General features: G+C 41.4%; 1 protein-coding gene across 6 annotated transcripts in view; it reads left to right on the plus strand.

The window, feature by feature from the left end:
- Nucleotides 1-24,535, plus strand: part of PPARGC1A (PPARG coactivator 1 alpha) — a 391,629-nt gene that overhangs the window by 200,286 nt on the left and 166,808 nt on the right. For 2 of the 6 annotated variants that reach the window (XR_014069868.1, XM_081545783.1), the window contains exons 1-2: nt 22,640-22,726; nt 23,850-23,921. The exons of 2 other annotated variants lie outside the window; for them this stretch is intronic. The gene's annotated coding sequence lies outside the window, so the exon portion shown is untranslated. Of the gene's footprint in view, nt 1-22,639; nt 22,727-23,849; nt 23,922-24,535 lie in introns of those variants that run through there. 2 more of the 6 variants (XM_081545730.1, XM_081545601.1) reach the window with 1 other exon arrangement.

A 24,535-nucleotide genomic window follows, 5' to 3' on the forward strand; every position in this document is an offset into this window, starting at 1 on the left:
CGTCAAGTAGTGACCTATGGTCCCTCAGCTGCAGGTAACACATTTTGTGTGGATTGGTAAGCACTCGGGAAAATAAACTGACCAAGGCAAAGGCCGTAGCATATGACTCCACGAATTGTATCTGCTATTCTCTGAGAGTCGAATTCATGCTTGTTAATTGCACTGAGTCTCCAGGTGGTGCTTCCTCATGGTCACCTACCCCTTTGTGTGAGTACACACTACTGTGCCTATCCCAGACATAAGGAGCCAAGCATCCAGATCATGATTTGAAAAACTGGAGGGGCTAGGCCAGGACATGTGGCTAACAGCAACAGATCTTGCTTTCTGCCAAGTTGCAAAATAACAGGGATGCAATTCCAGTTGCAAGGTTCATCTGACCTCAGGGCCCATCATTAACCCATTTGACCTCAGCTCCAGTAGCAAAGTCCAAGGAGTTTGCCATAGAAGCACCTTTAGCCCTTTGCAGCAGTGGGATAAGGGTTAGGTGTATCATTTGGTTTCCTAACCTATCAAATGATGAGTTGGAATTTGTTGTGCTCAAGCTTTTTCTCCAATTGGCTGCAGACTGATGTAGGAATTCTTAGACCCAGCTGTTAAAAGGCTGTCTAGTAAAATAAGATGTCTGTCTAAATGTTCCTGAGTCCACATTGCTTTCGGTCATTGAGAAGTGGAACAGTCCACTTGAAACAATCCTTCAGGATATTCACAGAAGCTAGCACACATCTTTATCTTGTGTCATGCTTTTGCTGTCTTTTGTTTGCTTTCGAAAGATTAAGAATTGTTTTCTCATCTCTGTGGGAAAAGAAAAAGGGAACCAAGGGAAGTCCTTACCCACCCCAGGAAAAAAGATGGAGGGACATAATGGGCTGTTTTGAGCAAGTGGTATTGAAGGTACCTCCTGCTGAGACGTGTGATTTATGCTGAGGGGCTGCTCTTGAGGCAGGCATATGTCTGCAAGTGTCAATGTAGGTGGGTCTGATAGGTGACCCTGTGACAGAAAGAAATAAAATAACAGAATGTCCCCACTCTAGGACTGGGACTGCATATAAAGAGATAGTAGAGAAAGTTGACTCATCGACAGCCATGACCATTAGGAGAGTTTGGAAGAAATCAACAATCAAAGCTTTCCAAATTTCAAGAAACTTTTACTTCCTGCAAAAGAGTAAACTGTTGAAGGATAAATACTCATTGAGCCTCTTCAGTATTCATTGTGTTCTTCCCAACACTGGAGGATTCCTGACAAGTATAAAAAAGTTTTGTCCTCAGGAGAGGCAGTGTGCCTAAGGGCTCTGAATACACTGTAGGGGGGGCTCCGTGTGGATCACAGCTACATCACTTAACTGGTGAGTGCAGGCAGACTGTCCAACACTCCTTGGTCTCAGTTTCTTTGTCCATAATAAAGCATAAATGGTAGCTCCTGCCTCATATGATGACTTTAAGGTTAATGTACTTCATACATGTAACATTTTTAGAACATACCCAATAAGCACTCATTGTATGCTAGCCATTTAATCAAGACTCTCGCCAAACATTTATCAAGGATCTAATCTTGACTATAAGGTTTGAGGGCTTCCCCGGTGGCTCAGTGGTGAAGAAGCTTACCGATGCAGGAGACACAGGAGACTCAGGTTCGATCCCTGGGTTAGGAAGATCCCCTGGAGGAGGAAATGGCAACCCACTCCAGTATTTTCACCTGGAAAATTACATGGACAGAGGAGCCTGGACAGAGTTTGAGCAAACTCCAGAGATAGTGAAGGACAGGGAAGCCTGGTGTGCTGCAGTCCATAGGGTCACAAAGAGTCAGACGTGAATTAGCGACTGAACAACAGCAACGTAGGGTCTGAGCCCTCCTGTCAGCTCAACCATGAAGCAGCTGTGTTGCTTCAGACCCCTCACAGAGCTTCTGTCTTCTCCAAAGACAGTGCTCTCCTCAGTAAATTGAGGATCTTGACAGTTTCCCTACTGACTGAGGGGATTGTTCTGCCAAAATCTGTAACAATCCCTCTGGTAGAAGCTCTTTGCCAGCTACAATGAAAGTTGCTCAATTGTGTCTGACTCTGCGACCCCATGGACTATACAGTCCCTGGAATTCTCCAGGCCAGAATACTGGAGTGGGTAGCTTTTCCCTTTTCCAGCAGATCTTCCAGACCCAGGAGTTGAACTGGTCTCCTGCATTGTGGGTGGATTCTTTACCATTTGAGCTATGAGGGAAGCCCCTTGCCAGCTACACAGTTCTGAGCAAATGCAAAGTCTCAGTAGCTTTTACTTCAATAAAGTCATTTATTATTAGGAATAAGTTGTTATGATCTAGTTGCCAAAATAAGGTACATCAAAGAAAAAAAAGATGACTGTTTATATAAGAGAATGAGTGGTGAATGAATGGAGAAGAAAAAGAGAGCTGAAGGTACTGCTGGTGAAGGTGAGGTCTCCAGTGATCGACAGGGCTTGCTGGGGGTGGTGGGATCAGCACTGTGACCAGAGGTAAGGGACGGCACTAGATCTGATAGGAGATGACAGCCTGGTGGCCAATTTAGTGAGAATGATGATTTTCATGCCAAGAACAAAGTAGCTGCCCCTGCTATTTATGGGGCTTCCCTGGTGGTTCAACGGTAAAGAATCTGCCTGCAATGCAGGAGACCTGGGTTTGATGCCTGGGTTGGGAAGATCCCTGGAGAAGAGACTGGCAAGCCATTCCAGTATTCTTGCCTGGAGAATTCCATGGACAGCAGAGCCTGATGGGCTACAGTCCACGGGATCACAAAGAGTCAGACATGACTGAGCGACTAACACTGATATTTATGAAGCCCTTAAAAGGTGCTGTGATACATGCTGTACTCACCATGTTCTCCTCTAATTCTCAACCTAAATATGGTCCTGATTCCCATTTTGCAGATGTGGAGAATGAGGCTTAGAGAGGTGAAGTCACTCTGTGGAGGACAAATGACTAACAAGTGGCACTTAGGGACTTTGAGGACCATAATGCCTCCTGCCTGATTTGGAGGTGGAGGCTTTCAGCCACTGGGGTGCTTCTACCTGCACCTGCGAGGGGGCGGAGCTCGGATCTGTAGCCCCACCACTGGCTTCCTAACTACTTCTTCCAGTTCTTCTCTTCTGCTGTCCCTACGGCCTGAAACATTGTATCCCTTCACCTGGTTGACTCCTGCTCCCCCTTTAATTTGTCTTTTCTGGGAAAGCTTCTTGAGCATTCCTCCTCCCCATCTCTGGGCTAGGAGTCCCTATGTAACCTTTCATACATATATCTGGTCATACTGTTGTGTCACAAACTGTTTGTGTCCTCAGCCTTCAGCTGGACTGTGCGTCCTGTGAGAGCAGAGATGGGTCTTCCTTATTCCATCTGGTTTTCCCAGTGCAAGGGAGCAGGGAGGATGGAGGGAAGGGAAGAAAGCAAGAATGAAGGGAAAGAAAGAGGGAGGCTTTGGATAATACAAGATAGACTTGGTAAATGGCTTTGGAGGTTAAAACTGTGGAATGCTTTTTAGAAATCTCTTTAGGGAAGGATTCTACTATCTCTTGCCTTCCCAACATTCACATGGGGAAATATTATCTCTCTTTAACCCTGAGCTCTCTGGAGCCAGTAAGGAGCCCAGATCCTGGGTGAGCAGACTCATCTCACCAGAGCTTGCCACCACTGTTTTCTCTATGCATCTGCTTTACCTGCCCAGCTGACATGCAGGCCCCATTGCTCAGAGCCATTGCAGCCAATTTGGTCAATAATCTGCAAATTAAAAATTCAATAAGTTGTTCCCAGAATCATTTTCAAAAGCTGGGGCACAGAAATTAACAAGTTAATAATCAGTGCACAGTGGAGTGGGTTTTTGCTGTGAATAGTCCTTGCTTTATTTTGGTATCATGAAAAGGCCACAGGATGCATTCGTTTAATTTTGCTGTACAGAGTGTAGGCTTTTAGGGGTGTTCAGTAAATATCTGTGTGGATAATGATATTGCACATGGATTTTGTGGGAATTTAAGCAGGAAATAAATAGGGTGTAGTAGGATTCATCAGCGTTTCCTTTAATCACAAGATCTTATATCTGAACAGCACTTTTACTCTTTAGCACATCTTCCCATGGATCTCACATGTGCTCCCAACAAACCTGTGAGGCAGCAATCAGCCTGGACACACAGATGAAGAGATGTGTCCGAAAGTGCATGTCCTCACACCAGCAACTAGTGGGCAGTAAGGCGCGATGAGAAGCTAGCACTCGCCATCCCTGGATAGAGAGTTTTGCAGAAGTAGGTGTTGAATATGAACCCTGCAGTGCTACCAAATTCATGCAAAAGTTGCCCTAATGATTAAGTATAATAACCTGAAGCCAGAATGCCTGGTGTGAGCACCCCTGTGAGAGCAGCAGAGCTTTGACAGACAGATCTGGGTTTCTGTCTCTGCTTCTTCACGTGTTAGTTGAGAGACTTCAGAGCTGTCATTAAACTCTCCCAACTTCAGGCGTGCATGTGTGTGAAGTCGTTTCAGTCGTGTCCCACTCGTTGCAACCCTATGGACTGTAGTCTGCCAGGCTCCTCTGTCCATGGGATTCTCTAGACAAGAATACTGGAGTGGGTTGCCATGCCCTCCTCCAGGAGATCGTCCTCACCCAGGGATTGAACCCGTGTCTCTTATGTCCTCTGCATTGGCAGGTGGGTTCTTTACCACTAGTTCCACCTGGGCAACTACTCAAAGTTAGGGACCTCATTTAAAAGATGTAGATCATAATAACTGCCCTATAGGGTCACTGCCAGAAGGAAAGCAGAGTGGACAAATGAGAAGGTACTCAGTGCATATTTGCTATGATTCCTGGCATTTGAAATTGAAGAAGTGCGGAACAAGATATTTGAAAAGGAAGACACATCAAGCAGTCTCTACAAGGCTGTCCCCATGGTAGCCTCTAGCCCCCTGTGGTCTTTAGACTTAAATTGATTACACTCAAATTGAAAAATCTAGTTCCTCTGTCTCAAGACTCACGTGTCAAGTGTGCAATAGCCACATGGGATTAGTGGTGACCATATTGGATGGCGAATGAATCTGTAGAGAACATTTCCATCATTGTGGTAAGTTCTATTGGATGATGCTGCTGTCGGAGAAATGACTTCCTCAGGGAAACAGGCAGGGGAGATGGTATGCAAAGTTAAGCCTTCACGTTGCCACAGAGGAGGCCAGCACAAAAACGTGGACCCATGGGTCCCCTCCCTGTGGTGTGACAGTGTTGTTTACGCTGCGGCTATGTAAATTGTGCGTGAGGAAGACAGCGTGGCGCGGTGAACAGGCCCACTCCACAACATCCTGCTGGTAATTGTGTGGAGCACTGCAAATGGTGGGTAATTTCCTCTCAGGTGCCTGTTCTACACGCTTGTTTGGCATGCTTTATTGCTGGGTGGATTTACACTGTGCATTTGCCATAAAAACTGTTTCCAAAAGAAACAAGGAGCGTGGCAAGATAAAAAGAGATATAAAAAGGGTATTTTGTGATTTATTTATGTCAAATTTATGGAAGATGACAGGAGGCATTACAGTGCTAAAATTAGTTGTCACAGTCAGGCTATAAATCCTACAGGACAAGAGTTAAAGGACTAGGTTGGGAACTCAGACCCCTGGGTCTGTAAGGGACCCATGGGAAGTCCAAGCAAAGCCAGGACTTTCTAAAACCCTCCACAGAGGGGCTCATCAGTCCTTGAGCTGAGAAGCTGGCAGTTAATGGCTAACAAGTATTGGATACTTGCTATGTTCTAAGCACCTTCCGTTTACAATCTCATTTAATTCCCACTAGCTCTATTTTCTTAATTTTATAGAGGTGGAAAGTTGATACTGTATTTCTGCACTGAGGTACAGTGACTAAAAGGTGAAGCCAGAAGAAATTTGGAGACTGACTAGTATTTATCTGTTAAGCTTTCACTACAGTTTTAAATGCATTCATGGCCCACAAGCATTTATTTAGCACCCCTTATGTGCCAGACACAGCACAACTAGAGTGTATGGTAGAGCTTCATGGACGTGGTAGTCTTTCAGATGAGGAATAGATGAATACTTAACAGTCAGAGATGGAGGGAGGGGTGAAGCAGCTGATCTCCCCTTAGCTCGTGATGTGAGTTCCCCCCACCCCCAGGAAATGAGCTGGCATGGTACAAATCCATCTATACTTAAATTCGTTGTATATTCTGATGACTTCCAAATTTATAAAACCCACCCTAATTTCTCCTGATCAATGTATGCAGCCACCTATTTACCATTTATATCTGAATGTTCTACAGATGTATCAGAGTTACTCCTCTTTCTGAATCCCCCACCACCTACCACCCACCACTGTGAGAGATACCATGGACCAGCACTCAGGTCGAAACCCCAGGGAACCAGTCTGGATTATCCCTTCTCTGCTCACCCGTACATCCTGCCAGGCACCCAGTCTACAATGTCTCCATTCCAAATCTATGGCCTTAGTAGTCAATAATTTCTATTATTATAGGAGTAATGAGCAGCACAGATTTTGCTATCCTGAGTCTATAGTTGAGTCTTGGCTCCATAACTTCAGTTATAAATCTCTGTTCCTTAGTTTCTCCACCTGCAAAATGGAGGCAAAGTCTAATATCTGCCTCTTCAGTTGTGAAGATTTAATGGGTAACAGAAGAGTGCCAAGCAGAGGTGAGCATTATTGCAGTTTTTGCAATTATAACTGAACATTTCTTGCACTGAATATGGTCCAGAGTGATTTATCTTATAGAATCTCTACAGCATATGGGCGACTTTTGTTAGTCCTGTTTTACAGACAAGAAAAATGAGTTTCTTCAAAAAGGGAAATAAATAGCCCACATATCTGGTGAGTAACAAAGCCAGCATTCCAACCCATGACTGACTGATGTCAAAACTTGTGCCCTTAGCCACTGTGATCTCTAGATTCATCCCACAAAGACATCCTAACCGGCCCCCTGGCCTTCACCTTCACTTCCCTCTAATGGCTTTGTCACAGTTGCTTGACCATGTTGTAAGGAATATTTGTTTCAAAAAGATGAAGGCATCAATAACTTCAATATTTCCTCCATGGCTGGCCCTTCCTCATTCTAGCCATGCTCCGATGACCTTATTTTCCATCTCTTTGGCCAACTTTCCAAGAGCACCCAGGAGTGAATGCAGGACTGTCAGGATTCACAAATGCAATTATGTGGTTAGTAGGGACTTAATATTATGGCCACACATTGATGGACAGTTAAGCTGCATGGAGAGGGTTGAGAAATGTATTGATCTCCCTCTAGGGTTTGAGTCAAGACTGCCTCCATGTGGGCCCGCAATCCTTCCAGAGTTTCTCCATCTCTACAAAGGGATGACATCTCTTATTTCAAATGGACTTGAGGCTTAATGATTGATTATTAAGGGCTTACAGGTGCTGGAAGACAAAGGCATTACTTAAATACACATGTAATATAAATCATATGTGGATAGAAGAGACAAGTAAATTAGATCAAGCAAAGGTCACACATTAACTGAACTGGACACTCCGAAAGTTCATCCAGGATTGCTTCTTGCCAGGAGTGAATGGATTTGAAAGTAAAGATTGTCAATGGTATTTTGCTCACAAAGGGTTTCCGCAGCAGGTAAAGAATGATATCGCACGTGGTAATAGCAATAAGAGAGGCTAGCGAGGGAGAATAATTTGAAAAATGAATGTCTCTTGCTATTTTCCTTTGACGAACAATCATGAAAGATTGTCTAGGTTTAACGCTAGGTCCCAGTTTCTCGAGCCTGTGTTTTAGAAACTGATTGTAGTTTTTCACTGGGTCTCTACCAAGTCCCAATCACAAAATGTCACTTTGCAGTTAGATGGCCCCCATCTGAAAGGCACCGAAAGATGCCAATTGCAATTCAAAAATCTCAATTTTCAAATATACCTTACAGCTTAGTCCTGGTGAGAAACACTTTCCTCCCCTCATGGGCATGCTAAGTGTTGTGCTGAGAAAAAAGGTGGAGAGTGTGCTTTTGAATGAAAGGAAATTTGCAGCTAGGGGCTCAGGTCCCTGGAGCTTAAGAGGCCTCCCTTCTTTAAGTGTTTCTTGCTGTGCAGCTTTCCTGTGGGTTCAGGAAAGAGCAAGAGACAATTGAAATGGAAGAGGTAAAAGGCAGACTAATGACAACTGCCTTTATCACCTCCTCTATTTGGGCTTCAGTGAAGGTTATCATCTCTACGTGTAGGTGCACAGGAGGCTCTATGCTCTCAGGTCCAACCAAGTTCAGGCAGTAAGCTCTAGGCAAACAAGAGTCTTGTATTGACATCTGGGATTGCTCAGAGTCAGACAAATATCTTCCTGGCTAGGAAGAGCCAACCGCAAGTTCCAACACCCAGTTTGGATTTGGGAGTTGAGAAGCATCTATTGCTTAGATTGTCAATTGTCTGGGATGGTCTTGAACTCAGAGAGATCTTCTAAGCCAGCAGTGCCCAGCCTTTCTGACACCGGCAACAGGTTTTATGGAAGACAATTTTTCCTCAGACTAGTGGGAGGGTTGGTTTTGGGAGGATTCAAGTGAATTACATTTACTGTGCAGCTTATTTCTATTACTGTTACATCAGCTCCACCTTGGATCATCAGCCATTAGATTCTGGAGGTCGGGGACCCCTGCTCTAAGCAATGGATCTGAAATAGTAGAGCAGTGAGGAGACACCACATGATGTAGTTGAAGGTTTTGCTTCCTGGTGTTCTTACTGGAGGATTGTTTGAAGTGAATCATTCACCCTCCCTGAGCTTCAGTTTTCTCCTCTTTGAAATGAAAGTGTTGGGCCAGAGGATGTCATGGTCCTAACATGCTGTGCTTAGGTGACAAACCTAGGTTCAGTCCCTTTCAGCCATGCTTTGCTTTTACCCACAATGTACAACAGAATTTGATATTTTTGCCAAATGGATATTCACAATTTTCAGTCCCACAAAGTTTTGTGTGGAAGAAAAATTGCTCCCCCCACCCCGGTTCTTCTGCTTTCTTCTTGGTGCTATTCAAAAAGAGAGAGAGAGAGACAAGGTGTTGTGGAAGGTAGATCCATGTGGCCTTCTCAGCAGATTTGCTTTTTGATTTTTTCCTAGCTCTTTTCTTACTAACCAGAGGGTTTGATTTAGTTGGAAATGGCATCTAACAGTGTAAATGCCCATTATTTTTATTGGTCATGATCCTCGCACCCATTTCTTTGTCCGTGGCCCTCAAAACAGCCTATTAGTTAAAGTATTCACTTGGACACCTTTAGGGCTGGTGTCACCATATGGGGAAAAGGACAATTTCAGGGAAGTCCTCTGTGATGGGCATCTTGTCACTGCATAACCAGCACAGGGGTGCTTGTGACAGGCAGGGAGTGTGGCCACTCAACACCTATCCCAATCGTCATAGTGAAAAAGGCCAGTTCTTGTTCCATGTGCTTATAATGCGGTAACAAGTGACACGGAAGGGTGGGGACCATGTGGCCTCATCAGCCAGCCTGGTTGTTGTTCCAGGAACTGGATTTATGCTGAAATTACCCACAGGTGTTCTAGCCTTTATAGGAAGGGTCAGTAAGGGAGATGGCTGGTATCTCCAGTAGGATTTCTAAGTACTGTATGGTTTTTATGGAAGCATAGGGCTAAATTGTGTCATGTACTTTAGCCGCATTCCTGAAGTCCTCCACGAGTGGAACTGCCCTGCCCTGGGACTTGAGTTAGGATATTCTGACCCTCTTTCAAGTTTGATGAAATTTTACTTAGAGGGAAATTAAATCTAAATCGCTATTCTGTCATCAGAACTTCTGCTATGGTGGCAGATCTTTTCTGAAGAGATAGCATTACTATGAGATGATAATAGTAAAATGGTGCAACTGCCCTGTTCTTGATATTATTATTAGCTGCCTAGACCTGTGATTATTTTGCAAAGAACTATCTGGAAAAAATACACATGCACATCCTTGTAGTGTTTTTTGTTTTGTTTTGTTTTGTTTTTGCTTTTTCCACTAACATGAAGACCTAGCTAAATTGAAACATAGAAACATAAATTATAGCAACTCTTCATAGATCATTTCCTTGATACCTGGAAGTGAGAGCACTCAGTGATCAGAGTTGATAGATAATCTAACTACTATTGTTCTGTCATGTGCTTATAAGCCCACTAGTCCATTGGGTTCCCAGAGAAAGTGGAACGACTTACTTGAGTGATACTTAATTTTGTTATGAATTGAGGCAGATTAAGGGGAGCTCGAAGCCTCAGGCACTGAAGCAAGGTGATGGCTTTCACCCTAGGAGGAGGCAATAGAGCTAATTGGGCGTGCTCGTTAAAACTTCCCCATCTGCAGGACACGTTGCACCACTCGAGATGATGGGGCTCTCTGCTGGAAATAATGATGATTTTACTCCTCTTTCCATTTAGTCATTTTCACAGGACAAGTGCCTGCCCAACAGGACTTCGTAGAGTATTTGACCCAGGCTTGCTCAGTGGAATGCTCATGGACTTGTAGGTTTTGCTCAGTCCTGCTTCTCAAATTAGGAGCCAAATTTTGCCAGTTCACTCCTGTCGGTCAGACTAGCTGTGGTTTACCTAGTTTTGTACCCTCTAGAGAAGGATTTTTAAAAAAGTCTTTGGTGAATTTTGTTACAATATTCTTTTTTTTTAATGTTTTGTTTTTTTGGCTGTGAGGCATTTGGGGTCTTAGCTCCCTGACCAGGGATCAAACCCTCAACCCCTGAGTTGGAAGGCAGTGTCCTACCCACTGGACCATCAGGGGCATCCCACAGAGGATTTCTTAATACTATCTCAGTACTATTGACATTTTAGGCTATATAATTCTTTTTATGGAGAGGGGCACTGTCATATGCTGTAGGATGTTGAGTAACATCCTTCATCTCTATGTGCTAGATGCCAGAAGCCAACCCCACCCCCTTGTCGTCACAACTAAAAAGGACTCTCAATATTGCCAAATGTCCCTGGGGGACAAAATCGCTACCCCTCTAGAGATATTTCTGACACAAAAGGATGAAAATTTAGGCCTTCATATCTAAAATCGAGGCTGAATCTATCGGGCTATGTTATTGGGAGATTTCAAATCAGTGTTTAAAGGTTAGCCTAGATTGCTACCTGATTCAGCTCAGCAGGAAAAATCATACCATGTTGTGTGTGAAGTGACTATAATTTATTAGCTCATTAGTCTGGCCTTGAAATCGCCATTTTGAGCACTTGCCCAGGCTGCCCAATCTTAGAGGCTGAATGGCTTTTTTTACAGACTCAAGGTTTCCCCTCTGCTCTTGGGCACTCATTACAGGAGCTCGCTGAGCTCACCATGGCCTGATGCACTTCCTGATAAGCAGCTTTTTACTTGTGCATCCAATGATTCAAAATCTTCTGCTGCCATCACCTTCCCAGCTGATATAGAAGTTCCGCTCTATAAATGAGAAGGACAAAGAAGTGCTGATCAGAGAGCAAAGGAGGAGAAAGATTGACCTGTCACATGCTCTCTCATCTTCCTACCTTCATAGGAGAGTCCCAGGCCTCCCAGCCACCTGAGGGCTTAAAAGGGCAGCGAGCATCATAGCGGTCACTGTTGATATCTTTCCAAATAGTCAAGAGGAAGCTGGGGGTGTGGTGTTCTCCAGAGCCACACTGGGCTGGAGAGACCAGCTGAAGAAGTCCCACTGAAGAAATGGCAGAGGGGTTGGGGTCTAAATTTCTAATCTCTTAAGATGTTCCCTCATATCACCACCTTCTGTAGGATTAAAAATCATACTGGCCAGTTGAGAAGGGTTTTCCATTCAGGGGTATGTCATGCACATTCTAACACCAGAATAATTACTGAAATATGCAAGAGGGGCACATTTCATTTTACCCTGGACTTGGTGCCTGCAAATAATTTGGAGACTGGGCAGCCAATTCAAATATCCTGATGGATTTTTATCTGACCAGGTGTTCACTTTGTTTTCGGCTTAGTTCTGTGTCAGCAGAGAGCCCTTCCTCATGTTGACTCCATTGAAGAGGGCCATATGGTAGGCAATGCCTCTACTCAATCAAAGTATTCATTCCCTGATGAGACAGTAAAGGGGAGACTCCTCTGCAATGCCGAACACCTTGTGCTTAGAGCGAGACTGAACATAGAGTGCTAAATAAAGGCTTCATGTATTTAGTTTTTTTTGTAAATCAAGGGTACTAGCTAAAGTCATTTATTTGCATACTGAAGTTCTAGGATATCTTCCAAATTCTGCTCATTCTATCAATATTAATGGACCCTTTGAGGATAAATCATACTAACACTCTTTAAGAAATTAAAGCAACTAGGGTTCTGTTTGGGTGTATCTCTACAAATATTTTTCTAGCCTCCCTTGGTGGGAAAAACATATTAACTTATTTCTATTTTATGTCTGAGAGTATTCTAAAGTTAATCTCATTTTACAAATATACCTAAGCACTTTCTAGGAGTAATTTTACTAGCGATATTGCAAGTACAAAACCTTCATTTTCTATTACCTGTTTTCCATTAACCATGTTAAGAAAACATTTCTACAAGAAAAATATTTTATATTTCTTTTTGCTTACAGAAAGGGCAATGACCTACAGTCACAAATATAGATATTGATATCTGCATAAGGTCATTTATTTGAAATCTCACTATACTTGAGCAAAATTGATACCACTAAGGTTAAATGAATTGTCAGAATGATTACAGTTGATACAAATTACAATTGATACAGATACTTAAAGTAAAGCAGAACATTAAACAGGGTAAAGAAAATTCTGAGTTACAAATTGAAAACTATGTTTTGACCCCTGCGTTCATACCTATTTTTGTATGAATTTGTGGTTGGTCTGAAGTCATCAGCTATTTTAAATCTCCATATACTAATTTACAAGTTTATCTTGCCGTAGTTTTATGAAAATTTTATAAGGATGTCAGAATATATATATATTTTTTCAATAATAATACTTCTATTTCTATTGTAACTACAGTTCTATGTGCAGTAAAAATGACCAGTAAGTAAAATGAAAAGTAAGCAAAATGATGATTATTGTTAAAATAATCCAATACTTGGAACTTAATTTAAACTTGAATAGAGTGAACTTAAATCATTTGTGCTTTCTCTATGCAATTCAACAAGTGTAACTTTCCATTTCTCCACAAGATAACTGTTTCTTAAGCCACAGAAAGTTGTTATTTCATATCTCTTTACTTTTCTTATTTTCAGTGTTGTTATTTGAATGCACACTCAGGAATGTGTTGCTAGCAACTAAATACATCAAATGAAAAACTACTACAGTTTTGAGGCTCCAAATGGACAGTATAATCAACCTAACCTCAGGTGTCCTTCTATCCTTTTGTCAACATCTGATATTCTTGCCATATTTGCAATACATATTCTTTTAACACTGGAAGGAACTGATTCTTATTTGTACACATGCACTTCCCTGGTTAGTCAGGGGTAAAGAATCCACCTGCCAATGCATGAGACACAGGTTTGATCCCTGGGTTGGGAAGATCCACTGGAGAAGGAAATGGCAACCCACTCCAGTATTCTTACCTGGGAAATCCCATGGACATTGTACACATACAAGTTGATTAATACAATTATAAATTACGCCTGTAAACAGCAGTCTTTTTTGTTATGTGTATGTGTATATCTGTCTAAAAGAGTGTTCCTTCAGTCAGTTTTGGCAAGGATTTTCCTCTCTCTGCTATTGTATGGTCAGGACCTAGCATTGTGCCCAGCAGGCTAAAGACACTAAATAAGGGTGTGAATGAATGAATAAATATATGATTGGTCTTGATGAAAGTAATTTAGAACTTTTCTAATTCATTCCCTTCTTTATACAGATAATTGACTAAGAATGATTTGTTAAGTTGAATTCCTACCCATTCATTTATTCCTCAATCCTCTTATTCATCTGTCAAATATTTATTGAACACTTACTACTTATCAAGCATGGTATTAACTGATGTTGGTACCAGAAAAAAATAAAACAGAAACCCTCCCCTCCCTTAAGGGAAATCAGTGCTGGTAGGGGAAATTGACACAGGTTAAATAATGTGCACGGCAGAATTGATGCTTTTGAACTGTGGTGTTGGAGAAGACTCTTGAGAGTCCCTTGGACTGCAAGGAGATCCAACCAGTCCATCCCAAAGGAGATCAGTCCTGGGTGTTCATTGGAAGGACTGATGTTGAAGCTGAAACTCCAATACTTTGGCCACCTCATGCAAAGAGTTGACTCATTGGAAAAGACCCTAATGCTGGGTAGGATTGGTGGCAGGAGGAGAAGGGGACGACAGAGGATGAGATGGTTGGATGGCATCATCGACTCGATGGACATGGGTTTGGGTAAACTCCGGGAGTTGGTGATGGACAGAGAGGCCTGGCGTGCTACAATTCATGGGGTCACAAAGAGTCGGACACGACTGAGCAACTGAACTGAACTGAACTGAAGTGAAATAATGACTCTGGTCATGTCTGTACTGTTGGAAGAGAGGGAGGCAAAGGAGACTTTAAGAGGGGGTGACTTGTGAGTTGAGTGCAGAGAGAGGAGGGGACAAGTGACAGTGGCAGTAAAGGAGGTTGTAGGCAGAGAAGAGCTTCTACAAAGATGAGGCATGCATCAGGGGCTCAAGCGGTACAGTGTGATGAATGCTTGAAATGACTTTGGGAAAGAATACACCTTCGTGGTTGGCTTCGCAAGTGGCTGAGAGTGTAAAGAATCTGTCTGTAATGGAGGAGATGCTGGAGACTCGGGTTTGATCCCTAGGTCGGGAAGATCCCCTGGAGGAGGGCATGGCAACCCACTCCAGTATTCTTGCCTGGAGAATCCCATGGACAGAGGAGCCAGGTGGGCTACAGTCCATAGGGTTGCAAAGAGTCACACACAACTGAAGCAACTGAGCATGCATGCACACCTTAATGGCTGGGCTGTGGTCTTGAGTCAGAATGCCTGGGGTCAAATTCTGGCTTTATATATATTGCTTATGAGCTTTATAATTTTGGGCAGCTTAAGATCTACATCTTAGTTTCCTCATCTGTAAAAATAGAAATAAAGGAACTTACTTCATACAATAGTCTGGAGCAAAGGTTGAAAGAAATACATTTATAGCTTCTACATGACAAGAGCTTCACATAAGTTTGGGGCTACTGTTGTCTTGATTATTATTAGGAAATGGTGCCAGACAAGACAAAATTGGTAAGGTGGGTTAGGTGAGGCTGTGAAAAACAGTGTTTGAATCTTGTTCTGTATGTGTTGGACCACAACTGGGATGACTGTGAGTTAGGGAGGGAACTATTTGGGTTTTGCGTTTCCCTGGTGGCTCAGTGGTAAAGAATTCTCCTACAACACAGGAGATGTGGTTTGATCCCTGGGTCGGGAAGATCCCCTGGAGAAGGAGATGACAACACACTCTGGTAATCTTGCCTGGGAAGTCACATGGACAGAAGAGCCTGGCAGGATACAGCTGATAGGATCCCAAAAGAGTTGCACTGCTGCTGCTGCTAAGTCGCTTCAGTCGTGTCCGACTCTGTGCAATCCCATAGACGGCAGCCCACCAGGCTCCGCCATCCCTGGGGTTCTCCAGGCAAGAATACTGGAGTGGGTTGCCGTTTCCTTCTCCAGTGCATGAATGGGAAAAGTGAAAGTAAAGTCGCTCAGTCGTGTCCGACTCTCAGCGACCCCATGGATTATAGCCTACCAGGCTCCTCCGTCCATGGGATTTTCCAGGCAAGAGTACTGGAGTGGGGTGCCATTTTAGCAATTAAACAACAAAATTTGGGTTTTATTTTAAAAAGAAAGAAGTTCCAGATTGTCAAATAGAAACGAGACTTCAGAGAGAAGGGACTGAAGACTAGAGACCTGTCTGGAAGATGTGATTGTCAGTGGCATTGGGATACAGAGGAGGCAGAGCCTCTAGAAAGACAAATCAGACATGGAACAATAAGGATGGTGGTGGGGGCTCGAATCTTCCCAGCCTGGACAACCGTGTGCTTCAGTGAGGTCACTAACCAAAACCCGGAGTGTGGAAAAATTAGCATCTTTAGAGATTGCTTAGGAAAGCATTATAGTGTAGAGCTTTGTACTTCAGAGCGTGGTTGTCCATGGACCAGCATCACCTGGGAGTGGGATAGAAATTCAGAATTTCCAGACCTCACCCCACAGCTCCTGAATCAAAATTGTACTGAACCAGATCCCCAGGTAATATGAGTGTACATTAAGGTAGAAAACTACTAGTACAGAGCAGATTTTGCACACTACAGCCCTTTAACCTAATCCAGCTTGCTGTCTAATTTTGTTGTTAGCTTGAGAGCAAAGAATTTTTTTTGGAGTATAGTTGATTTACAATAGTAGGTTAGTTTCAGGTATACAGCAAATTGATTCAGTTATATCAATACATATATATTCTTATTAATTTCTTTTTCCATTATAGTTTATTATAGGATAGTAAATATAGTTCCATGTGCTATATGGTAAATCTTGGTTAGTTATTTATTTTATATATGATAGTGTATATCCATTAATCCCCCACTCTCAATTTATCCCTCCTTCCCTTCCCTTATGTTTGTTTCTTATGTCTGCGAGTCTGTTTCTGTTTGGTAAATAAGTTCATTTGTACTATTTTTTCGATTCCACATATAAGTGTAACATATTTGTCTTTCTCTGTCTGACTTACGTCACTTAGTATGATAATCTCTAGGTCCATCCATGTTGCTGCAGACAGCATTATTTCATTCTTTTTTTATGGCTGAGTAATGTTCTATTATAAATAGTCTATTATATATATATATATATATATATATACGCACACACACATATTTATATATGCTACATCTTCTTCATCCATTCATCTCTTGAATGCCTTTTATATTTTTAAAATGGTTGGAGAAAAGGAAGAAAAATATATGATGACATAAAAATTACATGAAATTCAAATTTCAGTGTCCTTAACTAAAGTTTTACTGGAACACAGCCATGTTCAATCCTGACACATTGTCAATTATTGCTTTTGCTCTACAACTGTAGAGTTGAATAGTTGCCACAGAGAAGGCACAACCCACTAAGCCAAAAATATTTACTATGAGGCTCTTAACAAAAAAGTTTCCTGACTTCTGATCTAGAGAAAGAACTTGGGAGTTAGGAATACCTAAGTTCTAGCCCTAGGGCTTCCCTGGTGGCACAGTAAAGAAGAGACTTGAGTTCATTCAATCCCTAGGTTGGGAAGACCCCTGGAGAAGGAAATGGCCTCCCACTCCAGTATTCTTGCCTGGGAAATCCCATAGACAGAGGAGCCTGGAGGGCTATAGTCCATGGGATGGCAAAAAGTCAGATATGAATTAGAGACTGAACAACAACCAGGTTATTTAAAATATCTGTTCTGTTTTTTTTTTCCACTTGTAAAATGAAGATATAATTTCTACCTTGCAAAATCATAATAATAAATGGGAATGATACCTATTGTACTTACCCCAAAGGCTAGCACATAGTAAGTGCGCAGTACATATCAGCAATTATTACTCAGTAAAAATATTAGTAAATGACCAAGGCACACCCCAGGGCTTTTACTTGAATCCGGCATCATGCAGATTTCTTTTCAGGCACATCTAACACTGCTGCTTTTTGAACATTCACTCTAAGTTACCTAGATTTCTACTCTGTCAACTAACCGATCTTAGAGGAATGTGTAGTAATAAAGAAAATCACTCCTTTACGTCAGTAGTTAAACCTGTCATGAATAATGATATTAATAACTAATAACCTACAATGTGGTATAGATACTAAGGAATAATTTATTTTAATACTTTTATGCCATCATAATGAATTTGTTTGTTATTCATTGTAACTCTACATTCAAGGCATAAATCAATGTTGCTTTATATTCTGGGCAGATGCTGTGTGTATTTCCAGAGGTTTTCTAGGATAAAGAATTAACATTTATTAATAGTAACAGAAGCATGGGGCTGTTTTGAATACATTTGAAAAGCATCAATAAAAGAAAATCATTGTCATGGATTTTTCCCCCCATTTTGAGGGAATGCTGCAAATAACCATGCTGGTATTTAATATGTGGACCTTGATTTGAACTTAAATTGAATGTAGATAAACGTTTTCGTTATCTCCTCAATTGAAGTATAGCTTTTCCTCAAAAGAAAGATACTGTTTCAAGAAAAATGAAATGTTCCTGGCTTTTTACCTTGGCCTTTTCTTATTAGCTTCTCTCTGATATCTCTTCTAGCAAACAGTGATATTCAGAGATGCTTAGTGCAAAGAGCAAGACAACAGCAAAACTGAGGATTTATGTGCAGCTATTTCCTGGTTGTGCATATAAGATTGGGCCGTGGTGTTAAGTATCAGATAATTTTCTTTGATCTTCAATTATTGTAAATATCTTCTCTTAGCACAGCCTTTAGCGGTTAGGAAATAGAGAAACCGACTCAGATTTCTAACATGTTATAATTATGACAAATAAAAAAGAACAGAATATTGCCTCTTAATATGAAACAATCTATTTCTTCACAGTAGAGATAGATACATATATGCTTTCTATTTATATTCTTATTCTCCATCTTAATTTGCTTTGTTAATCAATATTTATATTTCTAGTTGGCCTCTACTGGAATTATGCCAAAATTATGTTTATACAATTGTTGAGAATATTTCAAACTTTTATTTAAACTTCTCCAAATTAAAAATTTAAATGTAAGCTCTCTTTAAAAGATCTTAGGTTGAAAACAGCATGAAAGAATCCTCTAGAGTTCTTTTAATTATAAAAGAATATCTATTACATTTAAATTACAGATAGTATAGAAGTATCCAAAAAGCCTTTAAAATGACTATCATTTAAAACAAATGTGTACTTGTTTACTAACATATTCATAAATGTGCAATTTACTAATTAGTAAATTTTCAATATGTAAAAACTGGATAGTCCCACAATTAGTAATACTAAACTGCCAGTGAAAAAAATAAACTTGTTTATTTTCTCTACTACATTTAGGATGGTGAACTTGCTATGAAGATCTCTTCCTCCTTGTTTCTGTCTTTTCTATACTAGAAACACTAAGGCAGTAAAAATTTGATAATGGAAATTTCAACTTGGTTGAACAAGTTAAGCAATCTAAACACTTAGTTGCAAAGTTGCTATAAAGAGTTAAAAAACAAAAACAAAAACTTACTGTAGGGAATTAGGTGGATAAGTAATGATATGGAGGGAAAGTAGCCATATTTCAAAGGAAATTCAACTGACTATTTCTTACTGGACAGTGCAGTCTTATGAAACATTGCTAACAATGGGTGTATTGTCTAATTTGAAGCGCATTTATCATATGAAGTGACTGTGGAATACTATTGTGTATTTCCACACGTGACAATGTAGCTTTGTATTTTCTTCTTGGCACATAGCTCTTAGAGTTTCTAACTTTGGAAGGTGAAGTTGTTTGACGACTTGAATCAATTGTAAAATGGTCACCCTTCCTTTTGCTACTGAGTATTCAGTCTAGGAACAATAGGAATGCCATGGTTCTGAAAATTAAAAGGAAACAACAGGATTGCAAAGCATTATTGCAGGCTTAATCTGAGTGGATTTTAGATATTCAGGGAACTGAAATCCTTGCTACTTCACTGGGGCTTTTGCTCTATAACCTAATGATGCAGATCCCGGATATTACCATAAAAGAAAGAGGCTAATCATTCAAACATATGCATCAGATACCTGCAGAATAGTATAGGGTATATATGTGTGTTAGTTGCTCAGTTGTGTCCAACTCTTTGTGACCCCCTGGACTGTAGCCCACCAGGCTCCTCTGTCTATGGGATTCTCCAGGCAAGAATACTAGAATGGGTGTCCATTCCCTTCTCCAGGAGATCTTCCCAAACCAGGGATTGAACCAAAGTCCCCTTCACTGCAGGTAGATTCTTTATGGTCTGAGCCACAGGGAAGCCCATACTGTGTATGGTTAGAGTCAAACCAACATGATTCCATAATAAAGTTTTTCTCTCTGTTTCTGTAACATAATAATGCTTTGTTTTGGGTGGTTACTAAGATGCTTATTCAAAAGGAGCAGCAGGAAAAATGCTGGATAGCTGCACTGCAGTTACAGCTGCTAAAAATCATAGTTGACCAAACATATCTTTGGAAAAGTGCCATAATATTACTTTTATGCATCTAGTGAGGATAGACCCAATGCATTTAGCTTGTGACCTGCTTGGAGAAGCTTGTAAGAGAGTAAATTATTTCCTTCTAGTCCTGCCTAGTTTTATTTTTTCTTTACTGATTTTAGAAAGAAAGATTCAAAGTTTACACTAAGATATAGGAAACTTTCATGTCTCTCAGAGGGTAGCAGAAAAGAAAGAAAGCAAGGCTGTCTGTCATATCTTTACATAATACATTAGACTTAGCTTATGGGCAAGAAATTTTTGCAGGACTCAGAATCAACACAGATTGTATACACGAAGAAACTTTAATGAAGGGCTTCCTTATAGAGGCATGATGTTATAAAGAGAACAAACAGGTATGTTGGGGCACCACGAGACTGGCCAAAGCAGGAAGTCTTCAGCAGAGAGGGGACTTGCCATCGGCCTTCCTAGTGACTCAGATGATAAAGAATCTGCCTGCAATGCGGGAGACTCAGGTTCAACCCTTGGGTGGGAAGCATTCCTGGAGAAGGGAATGGCTATTCACTCCAGTATTGATGCCTGGAGAATCCCATGGACAGAAAAGCCTGGCAGGCTACAGTCCATGTGTTCCCAAAGAGTCAGACACAACTGAGCAACTACCACAACACAAACCAAGTTTAAGCTTCAAGGTTATTCATTACAAAGACTCCTTCCAAGGCCCTGAGAGGAATTAGTGATATGTTCTCATGGTCATATATTTTAAAATACAATTTACAGATTTAATTTTATAAGTTTTGGGCTTTGTAAAACCTGGATGTGAAGTGAAGAGCTGACTTATTAGAAAAGACCCTGATTCTGGGAAAGACTGAAGGCAGGAGGAGAAGGGGACAACAGAAGACAAGATGGTTGGATGGCATCACCAACTTAGAGGACATGAGTTTGAGCAAGCTCCGAAAGATGGTGAAGGACAGGGAAGCCTGGTGTGCTGCAGTCCATGGGGTCGCAAAGAGCTGGACACGACTGAATGACTGAATAATAACAAAACCTGGATATGCCTTGGGCCACAGGGTAAGGAGAGGACCAAGTATTACCTGAGAGAAGTGGAGTCATAGGGTTAATCGACTGGGAAGTGGAGTTGTAGAGACATGGCTGCTTCTAAGAACACAGCCCAGGACAGGGAGGAAATGAGAAATACCTTGAATCCTCTCTCAACCCCCTTTCTAGTTTCCTTATGACACTTTCCACTGGCTGAATCCAACATGAAGTCGGCAGATAAAAAGCCCAGGTGAAGCTGTATGAACACGGCCATCCTAAGATGTCGAGTTGAGCAGAGAGGGATGCAGAATGGATTGGGGTGGGGGAGGGGTGGCAGAAGAACCAGGAAAATGGTGAAAAATGAAATCAACCTGGTGTCCTGCTTTTTAATTCCGATATTTTAAATATACAATTTCATGTATTAGATTCTCTTTTAGAGAACACTGTGAGCCTAGAAATGTATGGGGAAGGGGGTTTCTTATGGAAGATTCTGAGAAGAATAATGTGCAACATAATGTTTAAAGTTGTACTGCACACTTCAGTTTGTACAAGAGACTTGGTTAAAACAAGTAACAGAACACACAGAACAACCACAGGCCAGAGTGTTCCTCGTGGTAAATTGTGATGAGGAGGAAATGACTGAGTTATAAATAGAGTTATTCACTCTACAGACACTTTCCAGATGAACAACTACCTTTTGACCTGAGCTTTCGTTAATAACTGTTCAAATATTTACATGTATCACTGATGAATGGATAGGAATGTTAGCCTCCTGAAGCGTTGTCTTGGAGATGAAGGCTTTTCTGGTAGGACGAGGGGGAGAGAATTTATTTTTCATGAATGGGTTCTAGACTGAGGGACTGCCAATTATGCTAGTCAATAAATGGAGGACGTTACAGCAGGATTGCTAAGTTTTGGGTTTTTCCTTCTAAACTCCAAGGTAGGGTTTTTGTTTTTGTTTTTTCCCATTGTTGTTTTGCTTGTTTGGATGAGCTTCAGTCAAAGGAAGTCAGCTTTTCAGCATGCCTGAGACTATTGTCTCCATCTTTGTATGTATCCCATTGTTCCTTATTTGGGTAATAGATGTTTTCTTTGGAATATATTGTAAACCTGGGTTTTACAAATGGGAATGCATTTTGCTTGTCTGTTTTGATCTTCACTTTAAGAAAAACTGTGTGATGTTGGATGGTAAACTAAAGAATCCTTTGATGCCGTGTGGCACTATTTCTCCTCTTCTTAGGTTATCTGTTTGTCATCTTCCCTGGCCTCACATCCCAGGCCTTCTCTTTCATATTGATTTCCCAGTACAAAGGCATCTTGCCATCCACAAGAGTTCCATGGAGGACCTTGTCGGCGCTCTTCCCTCTGCCTGACATCCCTTCCTGTTTCCAGTCACTCACCTGTCTCTTACTCATCTTAATTCAGACCTGGCATCCTTACAAGAAACCACTCCCAATTCTCTGTGTACCTCTATGACATCATTTACATAGCATATATCACATCATATCTGTGTGCTTGACTTTGCCTCCTGGACCACACGCCCTTCCAAGTCAAGGAAAGGGTCTGATTCCTACCTGTACCCAGAGTGTGTAGAATCTGGCATGAAGCAGATCATCAGTAAGTATTGATTGAGCTGAACAATTGTATAATTGTTCATTTTCCCCAAAGCAAGAAACACTACATAATCCTCAAGGTAGCTCTAGTGTCCTAGTTAAAACTTAGTCCAATGTGTAAAATTTAATTATCTCTCTCTGATTAATTGGCTCCTGAGATGACTTTTGGATTTTCCCTGTGCTTGGGGTAAAATTAGACCAGTAAGTGTCTGCTCCATCGCACTGAGCTACCTGAAAGAGTTAGCTATACTTTTTCTTAAGTCTACGTTGCAGATTAGGTAATACCTTTTATATGAAACAGTAGAGAAGGCAACTAACCTGATGACCACTCTATGCCAAGTCCACAGTGAGTAAGGTGGCAATGACAATATCCATTATCACATGGGTCTCATGCCCACTCTGTCATATGGAGAGAATATGGATCTTACGGTCATTTGTTACACAGGAGAGGTCAAGTAATTTCCCCAAGATCACCGTTCTGGAGGCAGCAGGATTTGAACCCTGATCTTCCTCAGTCAAGTCCAGTGCTTTCTATTCATTATTTTATCTCAGAACTGAAATCCATCATGAGCAGACATTATTTTTACTTTCATCGGACCAATACTCAATATTTATATAGTTTTGAGGAGGTTTTGGCCTCTTCCAAAAAGCCATCTCGTGCACTGGGCAAATGATGTACATTTTCAGCAATTTAATGAGAACTGACTTTGGAGGTAGTATTGGAGAGGAATGGAGACTTTGAAAAAGATAGATAAAGAAATGATTGAGACTAATGATATACTGAATATATAACTTAGGGCAAGGAAACCTACTCTGAAAGATAAGTTTCTCAGGGCGGATGTTTATCAGTGTTCTAAAACTGCATGGGCTCTGTACCTTCCTAGGAAGTGGACTGGAAATCTGCTTTGGGTTTATACATATGATGAGTCAATTTGCCAATGAAGTGATTGGGGTTGGACTGTTTTCTATCTGCTTTTCTAAGTACCTGAGTGTTTTATACCTTGCTAGGCATCATCTATTTCAGAGGAGAGCACTTTTAAAATGGGTTTCCCTCTAAACTCAGTCACATTTTTAGTGCATGGTGAAATTCATTTGAATAATGGGCTTTATTTTCTGTGTGCTTTCAGCAGAATTGTGAGCACGGAAAGAAAACAAGGCAGATTTGTAGGGTAGCTGCAAAGTGAAAAATATGCATTTGGGTGAGTGATGGCATGTGGTTGATTTTATTCCCCCACCCTTTATGGATCCTTCCCCAGGGTTTCACAGATGGGGGAGGGGTGGCTCTTGTCCTTGAATTCACATCAGGATATTGTGACACTTCACAGGATAGGTTCTAGGGAGAAAAACATCCCGAGATTTGCAAAGACTAAAGAGGCCTGGCAAAATGGAATCCATTTGCTTAAAATGGTAGGGAGTTTATTTACTGGATTAAGTGTGAGGTATGTTGATAACAGATGGAACGAATGATCACATGGCATATTTAAATAGTCTAAGGATAACCTCGATGTCCTGGTCAATGTTCCTTCTCTCGATTAATGCCAGTGCTAATTAACTGGCACAAGTGTTCCTAGCCATATGGGGGATGTTGCTGAAAGCGGCTGGCAGCCTATATCCAGCCACTACCTGTGAGTAATTTAGTGCTTAGCTCGGTGCTTTGGGACTTCCATGATGGAACAGCCCGGTACAGAGAGAGCCGATGGTGGCAAGCGCCGCAGTGTCATCTTTGTTTCTTTTGTGCACATCATTCCATATGTGGTTGACAAATTAGACCTTGTGTTGACTTTTTGTGGAATAAGTGAAACTGTACTTAGTC

This window comes from Giraffa tippelskirchi, chromosome 1 (genome assembly GCF_054371585.1).
Source record: "Giraffa tippelskirchi isolate mGirTip1 chromosome 1, T2T-mGirTip1v1.2.pri, whole genome shotgun sequence".
In the NCBI taxonomy this organism is placed as follows: Eukaryota; Metazoa; Chordata; class Mammalia; order Artiodactyla; family Giraffidae; genus Giraffa; species Giraffa tippelskirchi.